The sequence below is a fragment of the Pan troglodytes genome, chromosome 11 (genome assembly GCF_028858775.2).
Source record: "Pan troglodytes isolate AG18354 chromosome 11, NHGRI_mPanTro3-v2.0_pri, whole genome shotgun sequence".
Lineage (NCBI taxonomy): Eukaryota > Metazoa > Chordata > Mammalia > Primates > Hominidae > Pan > Pan troglodytes.
This window is the reverse complement of record NC_072409.2, coordinates 100,845,141-100,866,566: the sequence shown is the minus strand read 5'-3', so window position 1 is coordinate 100,866,566 and position 21,426 is coordinate 100,845,141. Positions and strand designations below refer to the sequence as shown.

General features: G+C 36.5%; 2 pseudogenes; one reads left to right on the top strand and one right to left on the bottom strand.

Moving 5' to 3' along the window:
- Positions 1-153: 153 nt before the first annotated feature.
- LOC134807611 (H(+)/Cl(-) exchange transporter 3-like) overlaps positions 154-21,426 on the bottom strand; it is a 34,508-nt pseudogene continuing 13,235 nt past the window's right edge.
- Positions 19,801-21,206, top strand: LOC100613506 (PC4 and SFRS1-interacting protein-like; annotated as a pseudogene).

Genomic DNA, 21,426 nt, shown 5'->3' with positions numbered 1-21,426 from the left:
TAGATCTAAAGTTAAGCTAAAATAAAATTTTAAAAATATATCCATATGTCATCATGTAAAAAATACACATACAACATCCTAAATTCTAGAATATTCTTTGTAGATCATAGCAAATTAATCATTTAAATGCTGTAATGCCACAAATATATATCTCTGATATTCTTCAATGTATGTCTACTTAGAAGGTTGATTTTACTAAATTATTTGATAATCATACTTTCATAATTCAAACCTCCCAATCTTGGTAATATATTAGTTTTAATAACTTGAATTCTTAGTAACTTTACACAGATCCTACTGCAATAACTATCACTTCTTTTCTACTACAGCTCAAATATATTTGCGTGACAATCCAGTGGATTTGTTATATGACTACGTAGTTAACTAATACAAAAGCTTCTTGAAACAATACTGCATTTAATTCTTTCTTGCTGCAATGTGTTGAGGATGGATCCATTTAATGTGGATGCAATCATCTAATATGTGATTAATTTTATAATTAACTGAATTGTAAACATTTTGCTGTATCAATTATTAATTCATCTTGAGACAAAGCAAGACTTAACTCTACTTGACTTATGATTAATTCTGCCCATGTTTTCCACCATAGACATTTGTCCCTCTCTTCAAATGTTGTTTCATTAGATCCCCAACAGCACTTTTTGTGGTTGTACTACAATGCACTAAGGCAAACGCCCTCCTTTAGGTCAGTCATCCAATCAGCAGCAATGTCTATTAATCTGGCCAAGGCCCCTGTAAAAATATGTTGGAGATGGTCAAAAAATAAGTCAACTTTTTGGGAGTCGAGAACAATCCAGTTAAAAGGCAAGTGGAAAGCAGGAGACTCCTAAAAAAGGGTCATTTAAGAAGTACATATAAATTTAAGATTTTCAAATTTTAGTTATAAACGTTTATTATATTTAAAAACTGTAAAGAGTTATTTTTTACAATAAAATTGCTATTTTTGTTTGGAATTTTTAAAAGTTACATCATTCAAATTAATTGTGAACCAAAAAACAGCATTTAAAAGATATTGAAATATCTTCAAAAGACAGCTACTTGGCAGAAGGTTCACAAATCTAATTTTCAATCCATAATTAACAGACTTATAAGTGATATCAATTTCATTTAAATTTAATGTTCATTAGAAGTAATTATTGAAATTCATAGTATTCCTATTTATAGTTTTTTCTTAAATTACAGAAAACCATATATCAAGATTATTTTACTGTGAGAATATAAAAAATATACAAATTTATGGTCAAATGTGGGTCCTTCTTATAGAAAAAGATCAGTGGGTTACATACACAGAGGCCAGAACATTATTATGCATGCCAATTAGGATTATCAGTACTTACCTATATTCTCTACACAAAATTTAGTTTTGTGGTCTTCTGAACATAATCTTCCATCATGGAAGCTGAAAGTGATTACAACTGGGCTTAATATTTGTTTTCAGGTCCTCAACAGCTATTTCTTAAAATCTCACACATTGCGACTTTGTGGCCACGCTGTATAGCAGGGTGATGAAGGGGATAGGGTCTGGAACTAGACGGCTTTAATTCAGACCCAGGCTTGGCCACTTGCTAAGTTGTATGACCTTAGTCAGACTAAGTTACTTTTCTTCAGCTTCAGTCCCCTCATCTGTAAAATGGCGATAATGACAGCATTGGTATCATAGGATGCCGTGAGGTTTAAATACATGTAAACTTTTTAGAACAGTGCACAACACATAGGAAGCACCCCATAAATATTGGCTATTTATTATGGTGTTAACATCAAAAGATACTTTATTGGTCACCTGATCCAAATCACTTATTTTACAGATATAGAAACTGAGCCCAGAAAGATCAACCAAGCTGGATAAATACTTAAAGTGACAGAGCCAAGACTAGACTTGGAAGCCTCTGCCTCCTAGTTTTATATTTAAGAAGATTTTATTAGTAAAGCACTCCTCAGCAAATGTAAAAAAACAGAAATTATAACAAACCGTCTCTCAGACCACAGTGCAATCAAACTAGAGCTCAGGACTAAGAAACTCACTCAAAACCGCTCAACTACATGGAAACTGAACAACCTGCTCCTGAATGACTACTGGGTACATAATGAAATGAAGGCAGAAATAAAGATGTTCTTTGAAACCAACGAGAACAAAGACACACATACCAGAACCTCTGGGACATATTCAAAGCAGTGTGTAGAGGGAAATTTATAGCACTAAATGCCCACAAGAGAAAGCAGGAAAGATCCAAAATTGACACCCTAACGTTACAATTAAAAGAACTAGAAAAGCAAGAGCAAACACATTCAAAAGCTAGCAGAAGGTAAGAAATAACTAAAATCAGAGCAGAACTGAAGGAAATAGAGACACAAAAACCCTTCAAAAAATTAATGAATCCAGGAGCTAGTTTTTTGAAAAGATCAACAAAATTGATAGACTGCTAGCAAGACTAATAAAAAAGAAAAGAGAGAAGAATCAAATAGATGCAATAAAACATGATAAAGAGGATATCACCAATGATCCCACAGAAATACAAACTACCATCAGAGAATACTACAAACACCTCTACGCAAATAAACTAGAAAATCTAGAAGAAATGGATAAATTCCTCGACACATACACCCTCCCAAGACTAAACCAGGAAGAAGTTGAATCTCTGAATAGACCAATAACAGGCTCTGAAATTGTGGCAATAATCAATAGCTTACCAACAAAAAAAAGTCCAGGACCAGATGGATTCACAGCCGAATACTACCAGAGTACAAGGAGGAGCTGGTACCATTCTTTCTGAAACTATTCCAATCAATAGAAAAAGAGGGAATCCTCCCTAACTCATTTTATGAGGCCAGCATCATCCTGATACCAAAGCCGGGCAGAGACACAACCAAAAAAGAGAATTTTAGACCAATATCCCTGATGAACATCAATGCAAAAATCCTCAATAAAATACTGGCAAACCGAATCCAGCAGCACATCAAAAAGCTTATCCACCATGATCAAGTGGGCTTCATCCCTGGGATGCAAGGCTGGTTCAACATACACAAATCAATAAATGTAATCCAGCATATAAACAGAACCAAAGACAAAAACCACACGATTATCTCAATAGATGCAGAAAAGGCCTTTGACAAAATTCAACAACCTTCATGCTAAAAACTCTCAATCAATTAGGTATTGATGGGATGTATCTCAAAATAATAAGAGCTATCTATGACAAACCCACAGCCAATATTATACTGAATGGGCAAAAACTGGAAGCATTCCCTTTGAAAACTGGCACAAGACAGGCATGCCCTCTCTCACCACTCCTATTCAACATAGTGTTGGAAGTTCTGGCCAGGGCAATTAGGCAGGAGAAGGAAATAAAGGGTATTCCATTAGGAAAAGAGGAAGTCAAATTGTCCCTGTTTGCAGATGACATGATTGTATATCTAGAAAACCCCGTCGTCGCAGCCCAAAATCTCCTTAAGCTGATAAGCAACTTCAGCAGTCTCAGGATACAAAACCAATGTAAAAAATCACAAGCATTCTTATACACCAATAACAGACAAACAGAGAGCCAAATCATGAGTGAACTCCCATTCACAATTGCTTCAAAGAGAAGAAAATACCTAGGAATACAACTTACAAGGGATGTGAAGGACCTCTTCAAGGAGAACTATAAACCACTGCTCAAGGAAATAAAAGAGGATACAAAGAAATGGAAGAACATTCCATGCTCATGGGTAGGAAGAATCAATATCGTGAAAATGGCCATACTGCCCAAGGTAATTTATAGGTTCAATGCCATCCCCATCAAGCTACCAATGACTTTCTTCACAGTATTGGAAAAAACTACTTTAAAGTTCATATGGAACCAAAAAAGAGCCCACATCACCAAGGCAATCCTAAGCCAAAAGAACAAAGCTGGAGGCATCACACTTCCTGACTTCAAACTATACTACAAGGCTACAGTAACCAAAACAGCATGGTACTGGTACCAAAACAGAGATATAGATCAATGGAACAGAACAGAGCCCTCAGAAATAATGCAACATATTTACAACCATCTGATCTTTGACAAACCTGACAAAAACAAGCAATGGGGAAAGGATTCCCTATTTAATAAATGGTGCTGGGAAAACTGGCTGGCCATATGTAGAAAGCTGAAAGTGGATCCCTTCCTTACACCTTATACAAAAATCAATTCAAGATGGATTAAAGACTTACATGTTAGACCTAAAACCATAAAAACTCTAGAAGAAAACCTAGGCAATATCATTCAGGACATAGGCATGGGCAAGGACTTCATGTCTAAAACACCAAAAGCAATGGCAACAAAAGCCAAAATTGACAAATGGGATCTAATTAAACTAAAGAGCTTCTGCACAGCAAAAGAAACTACCATCTGAGTGAACAGGCAACCTACACAACGGGAGAAAATTTTTGCAACCTACTCATCTGACAAAGGGCTAATATCCAGAATCTACAATGAACTCAAACAAATTTACAAGAAAAAAACAAACAACCCCATCCAAAAGGGGGCAAAGGATATGAACAGACACTTCTCAAAAGAAGACATTTATACAGCCAAAAAACACATGAAAAAATGGTCATCATCACTGGCCATCAGAGAAATGCAAATCAAAACCACCATGAGATACCATCTCACACCACTTAGAATGGCGATCATTAAAAAGTCAGGAAACAACAGGTGCTGGAGAGGATGTGGAGAAATAGGAACACTTTTACACTGTTGGTGGGACTGTAAACTAGTTCAACCGTTGTGGAAGTCAGTGTGGCGATTCCTCAGGGATCTAGAACTAGAAATACCATTTGACCCAGCCATCCCATTACTGGGTATATACCCAAAAGATTATAAATCATGCTGCTATAAAGACACATGCACACGTATGTTTATTGCAGCACTATTCACAATAGCAAAGATTTGGAACCAACCCAAATGTCCAACCATGATAGACTGGATTAAGAAAATGTGGCACATATATACTATGGAATACTATGCAGCCATAAAAAAGGATGAGTTCATGTCCTTTGTAGGGACATGGATGAAACTGGAAACCATCATTCTCAGGAAACTATCGCAAGGACAAAAAACCAAACACCACATGTTCTCACTCATAGGTGGGAATTGAACAATGAGAACACATGGACACAGGAAGGGGAACATCACACTCTGGGGACAGTTGTCAGGTGAGGGGACGGGGGAGGGATAGCACTAGGAGATATACCTAATGCTAAATGATGAGTTAATGGGTGCAGCACACCAACATGGCACATATATACATATGTAACAAATCTGCACGTTGTGCACATGTACCCTAAAACTTAAAGTATAATAATAAAAAAAAGAAGATTTTTTGAAGAAGAGAAACAAATGCTTTTTAAAATCCAATGGTACCTGGAAAAAAATTGAACAGAGGAAGGAGGAACGATTTATACTTCTGTTAACTAAAAAAGGATTGCTTGAAAAATTTTCTTTACCTGGTGCCAACCCTGTTAGTGTTACTACTAGCCATTTGTAACCTGACCACGCATCATACAAACTTTTTGTCATTTCCCATGCTGATTCTTTCTTTTTGCTGTTGATCTGAAATTAGAAACGTTTTTGTTTCATTTTTCAAACTATGAATAGAGGCCACAATTCTAGAATCTAGCAATTTTTCTCACTTACCATATATAGAACAGTAATTTCTGAACTAAATAATGGAAAAGGTAAGTTTGAGGCAAAATCACTACATTGTAGACAGTTATTTTACCTGTAAACCAGATGACATGTCTTTACCCAACATCTGCATTTTATTCTTTATTAAGAAGTTTTTTTCTTTTTATAATTGAGACAGGGCCTTGCTACGTTGGCCAGGCTGGTGTTGAACTTCTGAACACAAGTGATCTGCCTGTCTCGGCCTCCCAAAATGCTGGGATTACAGGTGTGAGCCACCACACCCAGCCAAGATCTGCATTTTAATAAGAACCTTGAGATTTGAGTGCAAAGGGTCCACAAACTACATAAAATCTGACCTAGATTGTTTTAAATTAAATCAAATTTGAACTTCAGTTGGTACACATAACTATATTTTATATATGTCTTCTGTAAGACAATATGGTTTGAATTGTCTGTCATTCTCTGATCCTAGCAGTTAAGTGGATTATAATGTTCTTTAAAAGATAGGAGCTGTGTATAATAATACTATGCCCATAAATACAATGTGTTACAGAATAATCATGAGGACAAAGGGACACCCTCAAAACTTATAGGCCTTTTAACATGCAGGTTTGGAGAGTGCCGATCCCATTGGTAGAGTCCAGAGGCTCTTTTTTCACTGTGTGAGGCAAAAGTGTCCTCTACTGGATACAGTGTAGGAAGTTAGGAGATTAACAAGAGAGTAATAGATTTGATCCAGATGAAGGTAAGTCTCACCTCTCTTACTAAGAATGTACTTCTAAACCTATCCCTAACTAGTCCACACCTCTTCTGTTCTACTAGGATTGTTGCTTTAAAAAGCCATATTCTCAGCCCCGGACTTCAGTACTCAACTGTTCTGAAGGAGGGCTACAGCTGGAATTCAATGACCCAGTCTATTTCAAGCAACGGGTCTATTTGAAGTCACAATGCTTCATTAAAATAACACAGTCAGTTCTAATTTGAATGAGGCAATTTTACTCCTTGTACCCTATAAGCAACCAAACACAGATATTATCCATTCTTTAGAAATAGAAATAGGTTATTTCTTTCAAAAATAATCACTAAACTCCTGTTGCTTTTCCTCAGGAAAAATAAATGTAATATGTAAGAAAACATGATAATATTAAGTCATTTTCAGACTGAGTCACTGCTGTTTTCTTTATATAATTGCTTGCACAGCACCACAGTCAGGTCACTTAAGTAGTTGCTTGATAGCGTACCAAGTAGAAAAGATATATGTACAGAGAATTCAGTCATCACTTTCCTAACAAAAAATCTGGAAATCATTTAAATGTTCATCAATATAGCATCATATAAATAAATTGCAGAATATCTATGTAATGAAAAATTCTGCAGCAATTAAGAATGAGATAGATGTAGTGTTATGCAGGAAAAGGGCAAGATGGCTGAAAGTATGCTAAAAGACAGGAATATATATATATATATGCTTATATTTTTAAAAATCAGAAGATAAACCATAAAGTTAGAAATGTAAATTATTACTTTAAGGGGAAGAGGACAACAGGTTGGATGGGACAGAGACAGAAACTAGACTTCTTTGAACATACCTGTTTTGTACATTTAACTTTGGAATCATGGAAATATTTCATATATTTATAAAAAAAACTAAATCTAAAAAGCAAACCTTAAAAATTGAAGTAAAATTAAACAAATCAAAGGTGCATCTAATTGGTAACATAATGATCCAGAAGAAACTATCCCAACGAACTTTACAACAAAGTAATTTGTATGTAAAACTGTGATGGAATAAATAAAGGATAGGCCAGATATAGTGGCTCACACCTGTAATCTCTGCACTTTGGAAGGCAAAGGCAGGAGGATTGTTTGAGGCCAGGAGTTTCAGACCAGCCTGGGTAACATAGCAAGACCCAGTGTCTTTAAAAGAAAAAAAAAAAATGGCCAGGCATGGTGGTGTGCACCTGCAGTCCTAGTTAACTGGGAGGCTAGAGGCAGATTACCTAAAATTTTTCAGTAGGCATACTGAAAAATTGGTGATGGTGTTGGTACTGTTATTCTGACAATGTCATATGTGTGTATTGTGGGGTAAGTGAAATGACTATGTTGGTGATGTTCAGATTTTTGGTAAGACTTAAAGGAAATGAAGATTTAAGAACTAGAGGTTTAGCCCTATAGTTATGAATTTAAACTAGAAGAGTCATATAAACTTAGGAGGCTAGAAACAATAGCCAACCCAGAAGTAACAAGTACCACCTAGTGCCCAGATTGTACCTATATTATATTTTCCTTCAATGGAATCAGAGCTCCTTGGAGAAATGGCTGATTCCAGGTTTGCTGCAGGAAATGTCTACGATGAATTAGGATTAGTATTAGGATTATCTAAGGGCATGATAAAGGACACAGATAGCAAACTAAATAAGCTCCCACTAATCTAAAATGGAATAACATGATCATCAATAACTATAATAACTGTGATGATTAAAACACAAATATACTTAAATCCATGAGTCCATGAAGACACAGAAACAACAATCAAACAAGTAAAAAATCTCATTGGTCAACTTTGAGGATGCTAAGGAACCTAGTATTTCAAGATTTCTCCCTTTCCTGTACCATCCGTACTTCAGGGAATCCAAATGGTTGATGTGGGGTAAACTCTCTATAGAAATATGCAAGCCAATAATTAAAAAAGGAACAACAATTAAACTGCAACCATTTTGTAAAATACTGAAATGGTAATATTTGAAATTACAGAATGTCAATTTGCTTCAAATAATCTGGGGTAGGAAGGATACAAGTATAACAGAAGTTCACGGAACAAAAGAATTACGTTGGGTATATGTACTGACATAGAAAGACTTTAAAATTTAATGTAGGCCAGGCACAGTGGCTCCCACCTATAATCCCAGCACTTTGGAAGGCCGAGACAGGCAGATCACTTGAGGCAGGAGTTTGAGACCAGCCTGGCCAACATGGCGAAACCCCATCTCTACTGAAACTACAAAAATTAGCCAGGTGTAGTGGCACATACCTGTAATCCCAGCTACTTGGGAGGCTGAAGCATGAGAATTGCTTGAGCCTGGAAGGCAGAGGTTGCAGTGAGTTGACATCACACCACTGCACTTCAGCCTGGGTGACACAGCGAGACTCTGCTCAAAAAAAAAAAAAACAAAGAATGTTTAAAGAACAATAGTAAGAATATAAATGTGTGGAATTTTCTGGCTTTAAAAAATTTTGTTTATATAAGCATGGATCAAAATATCGAAAAATATTTGATTGGTCTAGATGATTAATAAAATTAGCTAGGATACATGTTGGCTACTTCATATGTTGCTATACTATTTGCAATGTTTTCAAAGACTGTAGACTAACCATTAACAGACTCAGAGAAAAAAGTTTTTTTTGTTTTGAAGGGTGACAGGGTCTTGCTCTATCATCCAGGTTGGAGGCCAGTGATGCAATCATAACTCACTGTAACCTCGAACTCCCAGGCTCAAGGGATCCTCCTGCCTCAGCTTCCCGAGTAGCTAGGACTACACGCGCAAGACACTATACCCAGCTAATTTTTGTTTTTTTTGTGTAGAGATAGAGTCTCCATATTTGCCCAGACTGGTCTCAAACTCCTGGGATCCAGCGATCCTCTGCCTCAGCCTTCCAAAGCACTGGGATTACAGGCATGAGCCACTATGACCAGCCTGTTTTGGTTTCCTTTGGTCTCAGTTTTCTCTAAAATTTTATGAATATAGTGTCATGGATATTCTCCAGGTACTTTAAAATATATTTAAATCCCAACTGTATTTACCTAATGATCATACAAGACACAGGATTTATAGTGTGTCTGAGCTAGGCACTTTGGATGAAAATAGTGATTTTCAAAGTACAGTCCACAGACACCTTGGAGGATCCCTGAAAACTTTTCACACTATAAATCCTGTGTCTTGTATGATCATTAGGTAAATACAATCATACTTAGAAGTATACATTCAGAGACATTATCAGTATTCAGGCTGGGATTTAAGTGTATTTTAAAGTGTGGTACCTGGAGAGTATCCATGATACTATGTTCATAAAATTTTAGAGAAAACTGAGACCAAAGGAAACCAAAACAGGCTGGTCAAGGTGGCTCATTGCTGTAATCCTAGTACTTTGGAAGACTGAGGCAGAGGATCGCTGGATAATACTGTTTACAAAATAATACAAGACATTATGTGCCTTTTTCACTGTGTTAGCATTTTTACTGAAAATGCAAAACCAATGGCAAAACTGCTGGCTCCTTAGTAAAAATGAGGCAGTGGCACTCAAATGTACTGGCAGTCATTACATTCTTGACTGCCATGCTTCCCAGTTAAATTAAATAAATAAATAAAATGCCAGTTTCAAATAAGAGCATCTTTGATGAAGGAGTAAAAATTGCTACACCTCAATCACTGAGTATTTTTAATATTTTGTGTGATGAGAAAAGAACTATGCATAAGTAACTATGCAAAACTATACACGTCTGCTGCATATGGAAGCATGAGGTTACGTCCTAAATAAAAGCACTTGTATAATTTATTTGAGTTACAAAATAAACTAGACACTTACATGGAATACCATTTTTACTTGAAAGAGTGACACCAAATTATGGTTTTTCAAATTTGGGAATTTGACAGGTACTTTCTCAATAATGAAACCAAGTAATCCTGTCCTTTTTATGTAAAATAAATGTGTACTTGTTTCCAATGATAGAATTTGAGCTCTCCAGTAAAAATTAGAATTTTAGGAAACTTGTATCTATCACCGTGAGGATGCTAGGTTCCCAATACTTACAGACTTTTCTGAAGAGATCAAAGGTAAAATTAACAAATGTGATTTTTAAAATATTGTATTATACAATAAAGGTGTCAACATTTAAAAGATCCACATAAATCAGTGAATCAATATTTTCCACATGATCATTGCATAATGTTACGAAATCATATATTCCAAGTTCAAGGTTCAAAATCAATGGTTAATGTAACAGGAGACAAAGTTCATTGGTGCAGTTTCAAAGTACACCTTACAACTAATCTTTAAGAAATGAACGCTTGTCACTTTAGTGTAGTATCAAAGAAGAATATTTGCAATAATCTTAAAGACTATTAAAATACTCATAGCTTTTCCAACTATATTATCTGTATATAAGGCTGACTTTTCTTCATAAACTTCCATAAAAGCAACATATAACATATTGAATGCAAAAGCAGATATGAGAATCCAGCAGTGTTTTATTAAGCCAGACAACAATGAGATTTATAGCAAATGTAGCGCAATGTCATTCTCTCACTAAATATTTTTTGAAAATATATTTTTGTAAAAATGTTATTTATGTTAACATGTAATGGGTTTTGTTACTGTTATTTTTAAATGAATTAGTTTTTTTAAAAAGTCCTCAGTTTTAGTGTCTAATATGGTAAATATCTGTTGATAAAAACCACGTAAACCAAGGCTCCTTGGGGGTCTTCAATATTTTTAAAGAGTTTCAAGGGGATCTGACACCAAAAAGTTTAAGAATCACTGGATTAAAGCACTGATTTCATGTACTGTATTTTTACATATGCCCTAAAGGTATATATCATCTGATGAATCTCAGAAGCTGTACCTTTCATAAATAATGTAATGTAATTTCAATTTCAGGTTTCACACACGTATACATTAATATGGAAGCTTATAATTAATTTGTGTAAATAGTCATTTTCATTGACAAGTAAATTTCCAATACCAAAATTATGTAGGGCCTTTTGAGATTTGGAATTTTATTTTTCAAAAAGATTTTCTACTTTGGGAGGCTGAGGTCAGCAAACCACCGGAGGCCAGGAGTTTGAGACTAGCTGGCCAACATGGTGAAACCCCATCTCTACTAAAAATACTAAAAGTAGCTTGGCATGATGGCACACACCTGTAATTCCAGCTACTTGGGAAGCTGAGTATAAGAATCGCTTGAACCTGGGAGGCAGAGGTTGCAGTGAGCCAAGATTACACCACTGCACTCCAGCCTGGGCAACAGAATGAGACTTGGTCTCAAAAAATATACACATTTTTTATTTTTTAAAAAATGTATTTTGTATAAAAACTAGCCAGGCATGGGGATGCACGTCTGTAGTCCCAGCTACTCAGGAGGCTGAGGCAGGAGAATTGCTTGAACCCAGGAGGCGGAGGTTGCAGTCAGCCAAGATCACGCCACTGCACTCCAGCCTGGGCAAAAGAGACAAGAAAGAAAGAATGAAAGAATGAAAGCAAGGAAGGAAGGAAGGAAGAGAGGGAGGGAGGGAGGGAGGGAGGATTGATTTTGGATTACATTAGCAGTAGGTCACAACCACAAACAAAAAGGATCCAGAAATTGTATTTTTCTATGTTAAAGGCATTTTTTAAAAAAACACTTAGTGAATCATTACAACACTCAATAAGCCTTATTTGGGATCCACACTGAGAAATATCTCAGAATCGAATACTGGAAAAGGGGGTAAAAGAAAACAGTAAAACCCCACAAAACTATAAGTAGATTTCTTCTTTTTCAATAGGTAAGAGTTATGCAATGAGTTTCCTTTTTTTGCCTTAGCTTCTGGGCTGCTCAGAATCAAAAATCATGCTGACCTCCATATCTTGAACTGGGCTTGTTCTTTCCCCCAACTCCTGTGCTGTATTTTTCCCTTTCCCTTTCCTTCTTATTTTGTCTTCTTACTGTATTTCCTTGTTTTTTAGCTACCTGAAATCCCTTCTGGAAATATATGGGGTATAAGTAAACTAAAAAAATTTAACACAGAAAAAGAAAAAACATGTACCACCTATGAAATGTAGACATTTACTTATATTAAATGTAAATATATTTTGGCAGCCTGAGATCATTGGCAGAAATACATTACTAAATGATCTAATTATGCACTATATTTTTTTAAATTACTAAAAACACTTACCCATCTATGCCTTTCTCTGTCTTTACATTTTTCTTGTACCCAGTCAATAGTATGGAAATCATCATATGTACCAACACCTGGAATTGGTTCATCCAAAAGATCCAGTAAATGTGTAGAACTGTTAATGCTGCCTCCATTTGTCATTGTATAATGAGTTCCTACAGAGGAAAAAAGGAAAGATGAATATGTTTTAGAAGAGACAACAGTGAGCTACGTGACCTGAGAAGTTCATTAAGTCATACAGAAATAACATCACTTGAAATCATTTCAATTAGAGACAAACGTTAAGAAAAATTATCCAAAACTTGGAAATAAGGCCAAAAGATTATGACATGTCCCTTTAAAGTCAAACCCAGATATCAACAATTAGCCTGCATAATAGTCACCTAATGCTCTGGAAAATTTTAAATGACTATTTACTACTGATTAGGAAATAGATTCTGTATAGAAAATGATTTGTAAAAGATAAATTGAAAATAGTAATTTTTATCTGCTAAAATGCAAATGAATTCTGTCCAGTAGAAAAAATAACCCTTAGAGTTGTGGTTTTGTTTGTTTTTGCCCTGTAAGAATTTGCTTTCTTTCACTGATGATATACACCTAGTCTCATACATGCTCCTCTCAATCAGCCTTGTCATCAGGCTGGTTCCCTCACTGGAGTAAAATAAATCTTGGCTCATGTTCACTATATATCTTATATGAGTATCACAGACTTGAGAAATGTATCAGGAAGGACATTAAAAGATAGCTCAAGAAAAAGAAGTACAAATGGCTTTTAAATATGAAAATAAGCTCAATCTAACACATAAAAAGAAATGCAAATCAAATCAACAATATCATTTTCCTCTATCAGATTAGTAAAGATAAAGTGTGTGAATGCATGAAGTTAGCAAAGCTATAAAGAAAGAGGCCCTATCACAAAATTAGTAGTTTGAATATGAACTGGAATAATCCCTTCGGGAAGGTAAAAATTAACAAAATTTAATACACACAGATGCTCTTCAATCTAGCAAGTTCACTTCTAGGTTTTTTTCTTGCAGCTACACTTGCATAAATCCTTGAATAAATCCATAAATTATGCAGAATGTGGGCAGAACATCTTACTATGTGCTATAGAAAGAAAACAAAAACATATTAATGCCAAAGTGCTTATAATCTAAAACAGGTTGGCAAACAGCTAGAGTAAATATTTTAGGCTTTGGATGCCACACGGTTGCAACAACTCAATTCTGCCATAGTAGCACAAAAGAAATCATAGATAATATGTACATGAATGAGTCTGAATGTGCTCCAATAAAACTTTATTTACAGAACAGGTGAAGGACAGGATTTGGCACAGGGCTTGTAGTCTGTCAATCCCTGATCTAAAGTCTGTACAGAAGACTTTACAACTGAAGACTTTATTAAGAATTTTTTTTGTATAAATAGCACTTTTCTATACAGTGTCGGAGATACAAAGATAATAAAAAAAAACTGTCCCTGACTTCCAGGTGCAATATAATATTTTTATAATGTAACAAATTATATTTCAAAACAAAGTTCAAATATTGAAATGCCCAGGTTCCAATATTCTTTGACTACCATTTTAGTCATCTTACCTATATTTAATTTGTTAAAAAGAAAGAAATCTTGGGACTGTAGTACCTGAAACTAGGTGGGATTAATCTAAGAAAATTTCTTTAAAAAATATGAATTTCAAATTGAAATTTGAAATAAATTAGGCTATGGTTTTACAATGAGAATTATACCTATACATGCCATGTTAGATATGCTTAATACCTATTTCTGAAAGAAGAAACAAATGATGTGAGTATAGTCTGTAAAAGAAAATTTATATTACTGTTAGAAAAAGAGATTTTGGGCCAGCCACAATGGCTCATGCCTGTAATCCCAGCATTTTGGAAGGCTGAGACGGGTGGATTGCTTGAGCTCAGGAATTTGAAACCAGCTTGGGCATCATGGCAAAACTCCGTCTCTACTAAAAATACAAAAAAAAAAAGTTGGGCATGGTGGTATGTGCCTGTAGTCCCAGCTACTCAGTGCTAAGTTGGGAGAATTGCTTGAGCCCAGGTCAGTCGAGGTTGCAGTGAGCCATGATAGTGGTACTGCATTTCAACCTAGGCCACAGAGCAAGATGCTGAGGAAAGGAAAAGAGAGGGGAGGGGAGAGGAGGGGAGAGGAGAGGAGGGGAGAGGAGAGGGGAGGCGGGGGAGGTGAGGGGAGAGGGGAGGGGAGAGGAGACGGGAGGGGAGGGGAGAGGGGAGGGGAGAGGGGAGGGGAGGGGAGAGGGGAGGGGAGAGGAGACGGGAGGGGAGGGGAGGGGGAGGGGAGAGGAGATGGGAGGGGAGGGGAGGGGAGGGGAGGGGAAGGAAAGGAAAGGAAAAGAAAACAGTTTAGATAGAGTGTAAAAACAGGCTTGGTAAGAAATATGATAATCCCGAGTGAATATTATTAGACTTGACAGTGGAAGTAGAGATACAAGCATTTTGGGAGGCGATTTGGAAATACCTATCAAAATATCAGGATTCTACTTCTAGGAATTAATGCCACAAGTGAAGAAAAGCTTAAATATTTTATTGAAACATTATTTGTAATACTGAAAAATTCAAACCAATGTAAATGTCTCATCTATTGGTAATGAATTAAATTATGTACATTTATGCAATTGAATATAATGCAGCAGTTAAAAAGAATAAGGTTGATCAATATATAGTGATACAAAAAGCTGGCTACAATATATTGCAGTTTTTTAAAAAGGGCCAGGTGTAGATCAGTATTTTAATATGCAAATTACTGTGTAAAATTTATTTTGGCTTAAAAATTATGCTTCATGTTCTAACCCAATGCTGGGAAGCTAACAGCCTTGAAAAAAGGTTAGACAATTTGCTAACTAGAATAACCAGTGTAGAGAACATAAATGACCTGATGGAGCTGAAAAACACAACACAAGAACATGAAGCAAGTGTCAATAGCCGAATCGATCAAGTGTAAGAAAGGATATCAGTGATTGAAGATCAACTTAATGAAATAAAGCAAGAAGACAAGATTGGAGAAAAAAGAATAAAAAGGAATGAACAAAGCTTCCAAGAAGTATGGGACTATGTGAAAAGACCAAACCTACGTTTGACTGATGTACCTGAAAGTGATGGGGACAATGGAACCAAGTTGGAAAACACTCTCCAGGATATTATCCAGGAGAACTTTCCCAACCTAGCAAGACAGGCCGACATTCAAATTCAGGAAATACAGAGAACACCACAAAGATATTCCTCGAGAAGAGCAACCCCAAGACACATAATCATCAGATTCTCCAAGGTTGAAATGATGAAAAAAATGTTAAGGACAGCCAGAGAGAAAGGTCGGGTTACCCACAAAGGGAACCCCATCAGACTAACAGCAGATCTCTCAGCAGAAACCCTACAAGCCAGAAGAGAGTGGGGGCCAATATTTAACCTTCTTAAAAAACTTTCAATCCAGGATTTCATATCCAGCCAAACTAAACTTCATAAGTGAAGGAGAAATAAAATCCTTTACAGACAAGCAAATGCTGAGAGATTTGGCCACCACCAGGCTTGCCCTACAAGAGCTCCTGAAGGAAGCACTAAACATGGAAAGGAACAACTGGTACCATTCACTGCAAAAACATACCAAATTGTAAAGTCCATCGACACTATGAAGAAACTGCATCAGCTAATGGGCAAAACAACCAGCTAGCATCATAATGACAGGATTAAATTCACACATAACGATATTAACCTTAAATGCAAATGGGCTAAATGCCCCAATTAAAAGACACAGACTGGCAAATTGGATAAAGAGTCAAGACCCATCAGTGTGCTGTATTCAGGAGACCCATCTCACATGCAAAGACACACACATGCTCAAAAAAAAGGGATGGAGGAATATTTACCAAGCAAATGGAAAGCACAAAAATCCTTATCTCTGCTAAAACAGACTTTAAACCAACAAAGATCAAAAGAGACAAAGGAGGGCATTACATAATGGTAAAGGGATCAATGCAACAAGAAGGGCTAACTATCCTAAATATATACGCACCCAATACAGGAGCACCCAAATTCATAAAGTGGGTTCTTAGAGACCTACAAAGAGACTCCCACACAATACCAGTGGGAGACTTTAACACACCACTGTCATTATTAGACAGATCAATGAGACAGAAAATTAACAAGGATATTCAGGACTTGAACTCAGCTCTGGACCAAGTGGACCAAATAGACATCTATAGAACTCTCCAACCCAAATCAACAGAATATACATTCTTCTCAGCACCTCATTTCACTTATTCTAAAATTGACCACAAAATTGGAAGTAAAACACTCCTCAGCAAATGCAAAAGAACGGAAATCATAACAAACAGTCTCTCGGACCACAGTCCAATCAAATTAGAACTGAGGATTAAGAAACTCACTCAAAACTGAACAACTACATGGAAACCGAACAACCTGATCCTGAATGACTACTGGGTAAATAACGAAATGATGGTAGAAATAAAGATGTCCTTTGAAACCAATGAGAACAAAGACATACTGTACTAGAATCTCTGGGACCCATTTAAACCAATGTGTAGAGAGAAATTTATAGCACTAAATGGCCACAACAGAAAGCAAGAAAGATCTAAAATTGACACCCTAACCTCAAAATTAAAAGAACTAGAGAAGCAAGAGCAAACAAATTCAAAAGATAGCAGAAGACAAGAAATAACTAAGATCAGAGCAGAACTGAAGGAGATAGAAACAAAAAAAAACCCTTCAAAAAATCAATGAATCCAGGAGCTGGTTTTTTGAAAAGATCAACAAAATAGATAGACCACTAGCCAGACTAATAAGAAAAGAGAGAAGAATCAAACAGATGCAATCAAAAATGATATATGGGTTATCACCACTGATCACACAGAAATACAAACTACCATCAGAGAATACTATAAACACCTCTATGCAAATAAACTAGAAAACCTACAAGAAATGGATAAATTCCTGGACACATACACCCTCCCAAGTCTAAATCAGGAAGAAGTCAAATCCCTGAATAGACCAATAACAAGTTCTGAAATTGAGGCAGTAATTAATAGCCTACCAACCAAAAAAGTCCAGGACCAGACAGATTCACAGCTGAATTCTACCAGAGGTACAAAGAAGAGATGGTATCATTCCTTCTGAAACTATTCCAAAAATAGAAAAAGAGGGAATCCTCACTAACTCATTTTATGAGGCCAGCATGATACCAAACCAAAACCTGGCAGAGACACAATTAAAAAAAAAAAAAAAATTCAGGCCAATATCCCTGATGAACATCGATGCGAAAATCCTCAATAAAATACTGGCAAACTGAATCCAGCAGCACATCAAAAAGCTTATCCACCACTATCAGGTCAGCTTCATCCCTGGGATGATGCTACCTGACTTCAAACATATGCAAATCAATAAATGCAATCCATCACATAAGCAGAACCAATGACAAAAACCACATGATTATCTCAATAGATGCAGAAAAGGCCTTCGACAAAATTCAACACCCCTTCATGCTAAAAACTCTCAATAAACTAGGTATTGATGGAATGTATCTCAAAATAATAAGAGTTATTTATGACAAACCCACAGCCAGTATCATACTGAATGGGCAAAAACTGGAAGCATTCCTTTTGAAAGCTGGCACAAGACAAGGATGCCTTCTTTCACCACTCCTATTCAACATAGTATTGGAAGTTCTGGCCAGGGCAATCAGGCAAGAGAAAGAAATAAAGGTTTTCAAATAGGGAGAGAGGAAGTCAAACTGTGTCTGTTTGCAGATGACATGATTGTATATTTAGAAAACCCCATCATCTCAGCCCAAAATCTCCTTAAGCTGATAAGCAACTTCAGCAAAGTCTCAAGATAAAAAATCAATGTGCAAAAATGACAAGCATTCCTACACACCAATAACAGACAAATACGGAGCCAAATCATGAGTGAACTCCCATTCACAATTGCTTCAAAGAGAATAAAATACCTAGGAATACAACTTACAAGGGATGTGAAGGACCTCTTCAAGAACTACAAACCACTGCGCAAGGAAATAAGAGAGGACACAAACAAATGGAAAAATATTCCATGCTCATGGATAGGAAGAATCAATATCATGAAAACGGCCATACTGCCTAAAGTAATTTATAGATTCAATGCCATCCCCATCAAGCTACCAATGACTTTCTTCACAGAATTGGAAAAAACTACTTTAAAGTTCATATGGAACCAAAACAGAGTCCGCATAGCCAAGACAATCCTAAGTAAAAAGAACAAAGCTGAAGGCATCACGCTACCTGACTTCAAACTATATATACTACAAGGCTACAATAACCAAAACAGCATGGTACTGGTACCAAAATAGATATATAGACCAATGGAACAGAACAGGGGCCTCAGAAATAACACCACACATCTACAACCATCTGATCTTTAACAAACCTGACACAAACAAGCAATGGGGAAAAGATTCCCTATGTAATGGATGGTGTTGGGAAAACTGGCTAGCCATATGCAGAAAACTGAAACTGGATCCCTTCCTTACACCTTATACAAAAATCAACTCAAGATGTATTAAAGACTTAAACTTAAGATCCAAAATCATGAAAAGCCTAGAAGAAAACCTGGGCAATACCATTCAGGACATAGGCATGGGCAAAGGCTTCATGACTAAAACACTAAAAGCAATAGCAACAAAAGCCAAAATGGACAAATGGGATCTAATTAAACTAAAGAGCTTCTGCACAGCAAAAGAAACTATCATCAGAGTGAATAGGCAACCTACAGAATGGGAGAAAATTTTTGCAATCTATCCATCTGACAAAGGTCTAATATCCAAAATCTACAAAGAACTTAAACAAATTTACAAGAAAAAAATGAACAACCCCATCAAAAAGTGGGCAAACGATATGAACAGACACTTCTTATAAGAAGACATTTATGGCCGGGCATGGTGGCTCACGCCTGTAATCCCAGCACTTTGGGAGGCCAAGGTGGGCGGATCAGTAGGTCAGGAGATCGAGACCATCCTGGCTAACACAGTGAAACCCAGTCTCTACTAAAAATACAAAAAATTGGAGCGTCAGGACGCCCGGCAACCTCCCCTGCCCTCATCCCCGCACCGCCGCATCTCCTCGCTGCCTCCCGGGCTTCGGACCCCCGGTCTCACCCCCTGAAACACGACTCGCGATTTCAAACCTGGAGACCTCATCTTCGCCAAGATGAAAGGTTATCCCCACTGGTCAGCTGGAGTAGATGAAGTTCTTGATGGAGCTGTAAAGCCACCCACAAACAAACTACCCATTTTCTTTTTTGGAACTCATGAGACTGCTTTTTTAGGACCAAAGGTTATATTTCCTTACTCCGAAAATAAGGAAAAGTATGGCAAACCAAACAAAAGATTTTAACGAAGGTTTATGGGGACAGATAACAATCCAAAAGTGAAATTTTCAAGTCAACAGGCAGCAACTAAACAATCAAACGCATCATCCAATGTTGAAGTTGAAGAAAAAGAAACTAGTGTTTCAAAGGAAGATACCGACCATGAAGAAAAAGCCAGCAATGAGGATGTGACTAAAGCAGTTGACGTAACTACTCCAAAAGCTGCCAGAAGAGGGAGAAAGAGAAAGGCAGAAAAACAAGTAGAAACTGAGGAGGCAGGAGTAGTGACAACAGCAACAGCATCTGTTAATCTAAAAGTGAGTCCTAAAAGAGGACGACCTGCAGCTACAGAAGTCAAGATTCAAAAACCAAGAGGCAGACCCAAAATGGTAAAACAGCCCTGTCCTTCAGAGAGTGACATCATTACTGAAGAGGACAAAAGTAAGAAAAAGGGGCAAGAGGAAAAACAACCTAAAAAGCAGCCTAAGAAGGACGAAGAGGGCCAGAAGGAAGAAGATAAGCCAACAAAAGAGCCAGACAAAATAGAGTAGAAGAAAGAAGTTGAGTCAAAAGGAAAAATTTAGCTAACACAGGGGTTACATCAACCTCCGATTCTGAAGAAGAAGGAGATGATCAAGAAGGTGAAAAGAAGAGAAAAGGTGGGAGGAACGTTCAGACTGCTCACAGAAGGAATATGCTGAAAGGCCAAAATGAGAAAGAAGCAGCAGATCGAAAACGCAAGCAGGAAAAACAAGTGGAAACTGAGCACCAAACAACATGTAATCTACAGTAATAAAAAATATCTCATTTTGGGCTCAAAGCATTAATCCAGTTACTGAAAAGAGAATACAAGTGGAGCAAACAAGAGATGAAGATCTTGAGACAGACTCATTGGACTGAATTTCCCCCTTCCCCCCATTGATGGAAGAATGTTCCAGATTCTAAATGGAGGACTTCATTATTAATGGCATTACTGTGTTATGATTAACAAATTTCCTGTAAGGTACACACTACATACTAAGGTCGGCCATCATTCTTGTTTTTTTTTTTTTTTAACCAAGCTTAAAATGAAGCTTTGTGTTTGAAAGTAATAACAAGCTCAGACGAAGATGGTGGTTGTACATTATTCATTTAGAAAATATAAAAGTTCATTTTGTTTTGAAGCTAGTTATTAAACTGGAATAGCAGTTATACCCCTAAGAATGGGGCCCTTCTCTTGACATTCCTTTGTTGTTTAATTCTTTAGAATCTTAATAAATGTTTTTTTAATCCTGAGAAATTAAACAGTAGTAGACTTGTTAAGAATGAAACTGTAACCAAAATTTTAAAATAAAGTTTTTTTAAAAAAATAAAATAAAATAAAATAAAATAAAAATACAAAAAATTAGCTGGGCATGGTGGCGGGCACCTGTAGTCCCAACTACTCGG